The following is a 7,905-nucleotide window of genomic DNA, read 5'->3' as shown; positions in this document are numbered from 1 at the left end:
TTGATGCATAATTGTTTTACTACACGATAATTCAGTTCTCACTGAATTGTCTCTTCAAATTGTTTGCTCAGACCAGCTCCCCCAGCAGACTCATGACTGTGCATCAGTGTAAGTGTGTCCTTGGGTGAACAGCGAGAATTCCTGCCCATTTCCCTTCCGGTTGGAGCAGGATGAGAGTGTGTTTGTGTTAATGACATTGCTGTAGATTGTTGTTCATTCCCCACTCTGACAATTCAGACAGTCCCTTTCCTAGTCAAATCTCCAGCACATCGTTCCAATAGCAGGTGGCAGGATTTCTCTGGGGCACTGAAATTTTTCAGGGGGCTGGTGCATGAACTGAGCCTTGCATTCCACCCTTGATGTTTCATGGACTAACAACAGCAGCAGAAAGAAAGAGCCGAGCCAATATCTCCCTGGCAGGGATGCAGGTGCCACGTCCCCTCTGTCTGACCATCGCATTGCAGGAGAGAAGATTTCACTGGAATCGAATGCCCTGGCTCAGACCAGAGACACAGGGAGGTTTTGCTGTTCATGGATCTGTGCAAAGGAAATTGTGTCTCTGTGGGAAATGGAGGCAGGAAATGAAACACCCAATGCCCTAAGGAATGTGGGTGAAGGACTCGGGCTGAGCAATGATTTAACAGGGGTTTGTTTCAGTTTATTGGCCTGATTAAAACTATGGCTAAAAGCCCCCTGTAACAGGGGCTGCGGGACAGGACAGGCAGTTCTGCGCGGAGTGTTCAGAGCTGCCCCGTATCTGCCCTTTCTCTGCCCCTCCCCTGCTCCCAGAATGCACCAGGCCCTGGACTGAACTCTTCCCCTGCCGGCCGAGCTGGTTTTGTTTGCTGTGATCCTGTTGGCTTGGCAGGGGGGGAAGTGACAGTCCCACCCCAGAGCCAACGCCCCCCTGTCACCCAGCCCCCTGACCCCCAGCAGTGCAGGTCAGCCAGGAGCTGGGCCCTGCCAGGCACTCAGGGGCGTCTCCCCTGCAGCTGGGGGCTCTCCCCAGCGTGGTCTGTGGGAGCTCGCGCACTAACGGGACAGCGGCAGCAGCCGCGTGGTGGGTTGGGCTGGTGACCCGGGTCCATCTCCTGGGGTCGGCTGGGTTCATGCTCAGGCGACTGGCCCCAGCCACCGGCCGAGCCCCACGGCCACGCTGCTGCTGTTACCGCACTAGCCCCTCACACCCCCCTTCCCTCACTGAAGCCAGGAGAAGGTTTGCAGGGAGGAGGTGGGAAGGGTTTGACCCCAATATCCCAGAGCTGATTCTCCCCACAAAGGGGTGTATGCATGTGGTGGGTGCCGTGTGCAACGCCCTGTGCCCATGAGGAGGGGACCGGAGCTCTGCCGGCAGGAAGATTTATCCTGCAGGAGCCCTGCCTCCCTCCCCCAGGGGTTCCCCTGGAGCAGAGAAGCTTTGAATCCTCGCCGGAGACTAGAGACGCCCGAGCAGCACGAGCTGCCTGGCAGAGGTTCTGGATCAGGGCCTCACGGGCACATTGGGTTCATTCCCTCAGGGCTGCCCTGCCCAGTGCCAGGGCTGCTCTCACTCCCCAGCACAGAGGGGGCTGCAGGCTCTTTGCCAAGCTGGGTCCCAGCTCAAGGCAGATTTAACACTAGCAGGGGGCCCAGGTATGTGCTGGTGCCGCTCAGGGAGGGAATCTGGGCCAAAGACTGATTAGAAATTGGGTAACACTGAAGTGGGACTAGAAAGACCCTTGCTGGGACGTGGCGGGTAGGTAGCCCCCATTGTGTACCGTGCCCTCGCCGAGAAGTCTCTGGGAGTGTGGGTTCTTCCTGATGGGCCACCAGCACGTCTCGTTGGTCCTGATGTCGGCTGCTCCTTTCTTGATACTGACAAGCTAGTTGTGGGCGTTTCCCACTCACCCCATAGCTCCGGAATGCACAGACAGCAATACTGGTGTGGAAGAAACGAACTCCACTCTCAGGTTTCAAGATCCTTGAGATCACTGCCATTGCCAATGTAATTGTCAGGGGGTATAGCTCAGTGGTAGAGTGTTTGACTGCAGATCAAACGGGCCTTGACTCAAATCCAAGTGCCCCCTTAAAAGCCTGGTCCTTCAACAAAAAGTAATTGCATATCCATTTCCATTATGTTCAGGAGCTCCACTGACTAGGGATGAATGGAAACACTCAACATTTTCCTGTGCAAATGCATAAAAATCTAGCAAACATGTTCCCCAGCTGAAATCAGTTCCAATCCTCTAAGGGTCTAGTTTATGTTTTCATCAATGAAACAAAGGCACATGAAGACACATTTGCAGGTCCTTGGCCTCCACGGGCTACAATGTGCAGAAGAACAAGAACCACATCCACTTGGGAGGCATGGACGAGTCTGTATTACATTTGGTAAGTAAGTTGCCATTGGGACTGAAAATTCTACTGGAGGTGGACAGGAGCCTGTTGAAAAAATAAAATAACCAAGATTTACCAAACTCCCTGTTACACATTCAATCCTCTCTTTTTTCTATTTTATTAACCTGGGAGCAAGTTACCAGTGACCCAGGGCTGGGGTGGAAGAAGGTGCAAGTGCGGGGAGGAGCCCAGGGCTGGGGCAGCGGGGGGGGGGGGGGGGGGGCCCCCTGGTCGGGGGCCCGGGGAGAGTCGAGAGCTGGGGCAGCACAGGGTGTGTGTGGGGGAGAGCCCAGGGCTGGGTTGGCAGGGGAGTGAAAGTGGTGGGAGGCCCAGAGCTGGGGAGGCAAGGGGTGCAGGTGTAGGGAGGGGAGAACCCAGGGCTCGGGCAGCAGGGGGATGGGAGGGCAGACAAATTTTTTTTTTGCTTGGGGAGGCAAAAAACCTAGAGCCAGCCCTGCCTCCACATACCGTAAGGTAGGTAGGAGCGGATCATTATTATCCCTACTTGAAAGAGGGAGAAGCTCAGGCTGAGACAGGAGAATTGACTTGTCTTAGGTCACACGGCCAGCCAGTGGCAGAGCTGGGAATAGGACCCAAGACCCCTGATTTTCAAACTAACCATCGGATCTTGAATTTCATCCATTGAATGACCTGAATAAAGTGCTCTCAGATGAGCTCCAGACCAACAGTGCACAGTAATTATTCAGCAAGTATTTGAGGAGAACTGCAATGTTAGAGAGAATCATAACCTGCTCAGAGACCATTAATGCAGAGAAGCAGCAAAATTCAAACATATGACTGGTTATGACTTATTTCCTTGGTCTTAAAAGAGAACAACAAGGACCTGAGTCTCCTCCCTGTCAATAACCCCCTGCTCAGCCAATCAGGGTGGAGACTGAGGACGGGAAGCTGAGGGTTCTCAGCAGGGAGCCCAAAGGATGGTTCAGGTCACTGGTGGGGATCACTGCGCGAGCACTATTTCAGCCCCACATTTTTGGTGGACCTCCCACAGTGGGAGCTGCCAAACACTCCCCCGCAACACACATACACACCCCGCTCTTGGTGTTGGGAGGGAAACAGGTGAAAGGACAAAAGAAGCAAGAGAAGAGAAAGGAGGAAGGGATGGAGGAAAAGGTGAAACACAAAGGATAAACCCTAATGTCTCCAGTAATTCTAGGGGACAAAATCCCTGGTGCGGAATAAAATTCTGCCTCCTTAAGCTCGTGTTTTCCATGCTTAGATGTCATCACCAGATGGATCAGACTGAACAGGTTTCAAACCTCAAGGAGGCTCTTAGCTTCTAAACAGGGATGGCTGGTCTCTAGTAAACTCCCTAAAAGGGAAGGAGAAAACTCAAAAGAGGTTCCTCCTGGCGCTCACGTCCGTGAACCCGAATACTCCCTCAGTCCTCAAAGAGAGACCTGGAGAAGGAGACTTGCTGAAGCAAAGCCACAGGGGTCTCTGAGGTTTCCCTGGCCCCTCGCCCCTGTCCTGCCTGGCTGATGTCAGCATCTCTCTGTGAGGTCACCACCTCCCCACCACCTTTGACCAATAGTCTGAGGTCCTGCAAAAGGCCTTTGTGATGTCACTGCCACACCCCTCCCTTGCTGTGCTAATGTCCTGCCCCTGGCCAGGCACTGTGGAGGTTTGAGCTACTCCCTGTGGATCACCCCACTCAAGAAGCATTCATTCTAGGCAGCAAGCCGGCTAGACAGGAAAACATCAGACGCTGCTCCCAATACTACACTCAGTTTTTTCAGAAATTAGTTGACTTTATGGCCAGAAGAGACCATTAGAGCATCTAATCTGACCCCCTGCATATCACACGCCTCCTGTATGACACAAGAGCTACTTTTGGGGCAAACACATCCCAGAAAGGCATCTAGTCTTCATTAAATGATATCAAGAGATGGTGAATCCACCTCTTTCCTTGGTAGCTTGTTCCTGTGGTGAAACATCCTCGCTGTTGAATTTTTGTGTCTTAGTTGTAATATGAATTTTTCTCTTTTCTCTTTTCACCAGCCATTGGGTCTTGTTATGTCTTTCTCCTGCTAAATTCAAGAGCCCTTTAATAGCCAATCTTTTCTCTCCATTAAGGCCCTTCAACACTTCAATGAAGTCACCTTTCAATCTTCTTTTGATATGCTAACAGGTTGAGGTCTTTCAATAGCTCCCTAGAAGACATTTTTCTCCAGCCCTCAGAACATTTGGTGGCTCTTTGCTGCCCCAGCTCCAGTTTCACAACATCTTTTTCAAATGAGGACACCAAAACTGGAGGCAGTATTCCAGTATCAGTCTCACTGATGGCGTGTCACCTCCTGTGACGTTATTGACATAATCTGTAACTGTATAGATCACCGTTGCAACCACTGTTCTATATTTGCAGCCAATATTGTAGAAAGGTTGTTGTGTAAGGGGTCTATGGAGAGGTTCTGATTGGCTGATTATAATGATGCTATCTCTATATGTGTATCATTTTTGTAGTTGACGTTATGAATATTGGCTCTATGCTGCCCGTATTTCAAACTTGTGCTCTGCTTCTGGGGAACACCCCAGGCATACAAGTTGGTGTCAGTTCTGCCTAGCCTGCTTGATGGCCCATTAAGGACCATCAGCTACACAATTGACCCACTGAGAGAAGGCAAATACCGCTGGAGGGACTTTGCTACAAACTGAAGCTCTACAAAGGACTGAATGACCCATCCCAGCTATGGATGTACTCCAGAGACTTGATTTGGACCTGCAGATTTTGCTGCGGAAGCTGTGCGGCTCTGTTCATGATGGCCAAGAGATGGCGGGGAATTGTTGCCTTCTGTAGCTTCCACGGGAGCCCAGCACAGACAATCTGGAGAAAGTGTTGGAAGCTGTGAGGCCCTGTTCACGATGACCGAGAAATGGCGCGAAATGTTTAGATGAAAATGTAGATAGAAAGAGGAGAGGACATTTGAAGTGGATTCAACATACCAGGAGACAGTTGGTGCACTGTGCTGCACCGTATGCTGGCAACATGGCGTCTGCCGTAGCTTTCACGGAGGGAGGAGTGAGTGACGGCACACACCCAGAAACACCTGTGAGAATATTTTTGCCCCATCATGTACTGGGAGCTTAACCCACAATTCCAATGGGTGGCAGAGACTGCGGGAACTGTGGGATAGCTACCACAGTGCAATGCTCTGCCACTCGATGCAGCCTCGGTACTGTGGACGCACTCCCCCGAATTCACACGCTTTAGTGGGGACACATAACATTGAATGTATGAACTCGATTCAGGAAATTCGAATAAAATAACTTTGGGGCACTTCGGCGGCGGGTCCCGGAGCGGAAGGACCCCCCCGCTGCCGAATTGCTGCCAAAGCGGAAGAATCTCCGGGGGCCCGGGTCCCACGAGAGTTTTCCGGGGCCCCCAGTGTTAGTGAAGGACCCCACTCCAGGAACCCCAAAAAACTCTTGTGGGGGCCCCTGCTGGGCCCAAGGCAAATTGCTCCACTTACCCTCCCCCCTGGGTGGCCCTGATGGGACCTGAAGCTACTGTTATTTCAGGACTCCTGTGAGACCCTCAGCTGGTTGGTTTGCACTCTGCTCTCATTGCTTCTCTCTCAGGACTCTCTCTCCTCCTCTCCTCGACATTGAACCCAGCCCTTGCTGCTGCCAACGCCAACTGGCAGAACGGCCTATAAGTCCCCTGTCTGATGGGAGACCAATGCATGTGGTCGGCCATAAGCAATATGATATTTTCTGTCTTATTCTCTAGCCCTTTCTTAATGATCCCCAAGATTCTCTTTGCTTTTTTGACCGTCGTTGCACACTGAGTTTTCAGAGAACTATCCGCAGTGACTCCAAGATCTCTCTTGAGTGGCAACAGCTATTTTTGGCCTCGTCATTTTATATGTATAGTTGGGATTATGTTTTCCAATGTTCATCACTTTGCATTTATCAACAAATCTACCATTTTGTTGCCCTTTCACCCAGTTTTGTGAGCTCTTTTTGTAACTCTTTGCAGGCTGCTTTGGACTTAAATTTCCTGAGTAGTTTTGGATCATCTGCAAATTTAGCCACCTCGCTGTTTACCCCTTTTTCCAGATCATTTATGAATATGTTGAATAGTACTTGTCCCAGACCCCCTGGGGGGCACCACTATCGACCTCTCTGCATTTTGAAACCTGACCATTTATTCCTACCTTGTAACTAGTTATTTATCCATGAGAGGACCTTCCCTCTCCTCCCATGAGAGTGTAATAGAGCAGAATAGGGCTTCCTTGGGAGGGGGCGTGAATTGAGAATATATCAGGGGGTTGTGCACATTTACTGCCCTGGTGAAAAAGTGTGTCTGATACTCAGTCTTTGCTGCTCCTGCCGGCTGTGACTGCTGAGGACATTTTCCTTCTCTGTTCCAGGGTCTCTCTTCTGCCAGATTCTCAGCAAGTCAGGCCCCCTGCAGACTATGGCAGAGCAGTTTGGTAATAGGTTGCAGGACTCAGCATGTAAGAATGTAGCTGCTATAGCACCTTGACTGTCCATGGGCCAAATCCTGCAGCCCTGGCAGCCCAGGATAACCTCCCACTGCTGGTGATGGGAATTGAGCCTTTGTAACTAGCTGCTGGTACCTGCGGTCTCAGCTACGGATTAAACTGTTGGCAAACACAGCTTCAGCCAAAGCAGTGAAGGATGTAAGTGAAAGAGCAAAGCTGGCCATCCGGGGAGCTGCTGCAGTCCCATCACCACAGCTGGAAGGGAGAAGAGGAAAAACTCCCTAAAGTGCTGGGAGCAGCCCTGAGAAAAGGAAGTTTGTCAGTGAGATCAGTAGCAATAACTGTGAAATGAAGGAGTGCTTTCTCCTCTGTGCCGACATGGTTGAATTGTGTTACTTTACTGTGAGATAAAGCTTTAAAATATCCTGCTCTAATTTCAGGATGGGTCTGTAACCATAATCAGTCTCTGTGGGAAGTGGCCTCTAGATAGTGATCTTTGGGAAGAGCTGGATGAAGAGCCTTCCTACTCACCAGGAGATCCTGGCTTGGCCAGCCAGTTCTTCCTTGCTGAACCTGGCTTGTCTGTCAGGCTCCTTTCTTTTATTTCTTCTCATGAAAAGAAAAGACCTCACTGCACAATCCTTGTAAGTGCTTGTTCAAGACACAGAGACCCTTCCTTGCAGCTAAGTCTTGGAAAGTGTTAAATAGTAAGTATGGAGCTGATGGAAAGGTTACCATGACTCAAAGCTGAGCTGAAGTTGCTGTGACTGAAACACAGAGCACTAATCAGTATCTGATCACAGCAGCTTGTGGGAGAAGCGCATGTTAGAAGCCCTTTGTCAGCTCAGCTGTGGCCTTCTGTGCACTGAGCCAGCCTGCTCAAGGTCTGCAAGTCTTGGTGGAAATGAGCAACATTTTTACTTTGGAATTTGAAGGTTTAGTCTTGGACCATCAAGTAGAATGGTTGCAAATGGCTTCTTGGGAAAGGCGCCGTGGCTTAGTAGGCTAAATCACCTGTCTAGTAAACAGGAGATCCTGGGTTCAACTCCCAGTGGTGCCT

The 7,905-nt window shown here is 50.7% G+C and overlaps 1 non-coding gene across 1 annotated transcript; it reads left to right on the top strand.

Annotated features, from left to right (window-relative positions):
* The first annotated feature begins 7,831 nt into the window (after positions 1-7,831).
* TRNAT-AGU lies at positions 7,832-7,905 on the top strand. The gene has a single exon. It is a non-coding gene; the product is annotated as a tRNA-Thr (tRNA).

The sequence above is a fragment of the Mauremys reevesii genome, linkage group 12 (assembly GCF_016161935.1).
Source record: "Mauremys reevesii isolate NIE-2019 linkage group 12, ASM1616193v1, whole genome shotgun sequence".
Classification (NCBI taxonomy): domain Eukaryota; kingdom Metazoa; phylum Chordata; order Testudines; family Geoemydidae; genus Mauremys; species Mauremys reevesii.
Note: the sequence above shows the minus strand (reverse complement) of the source record. Positions and strands in the feature narration are given on the sequence as shown.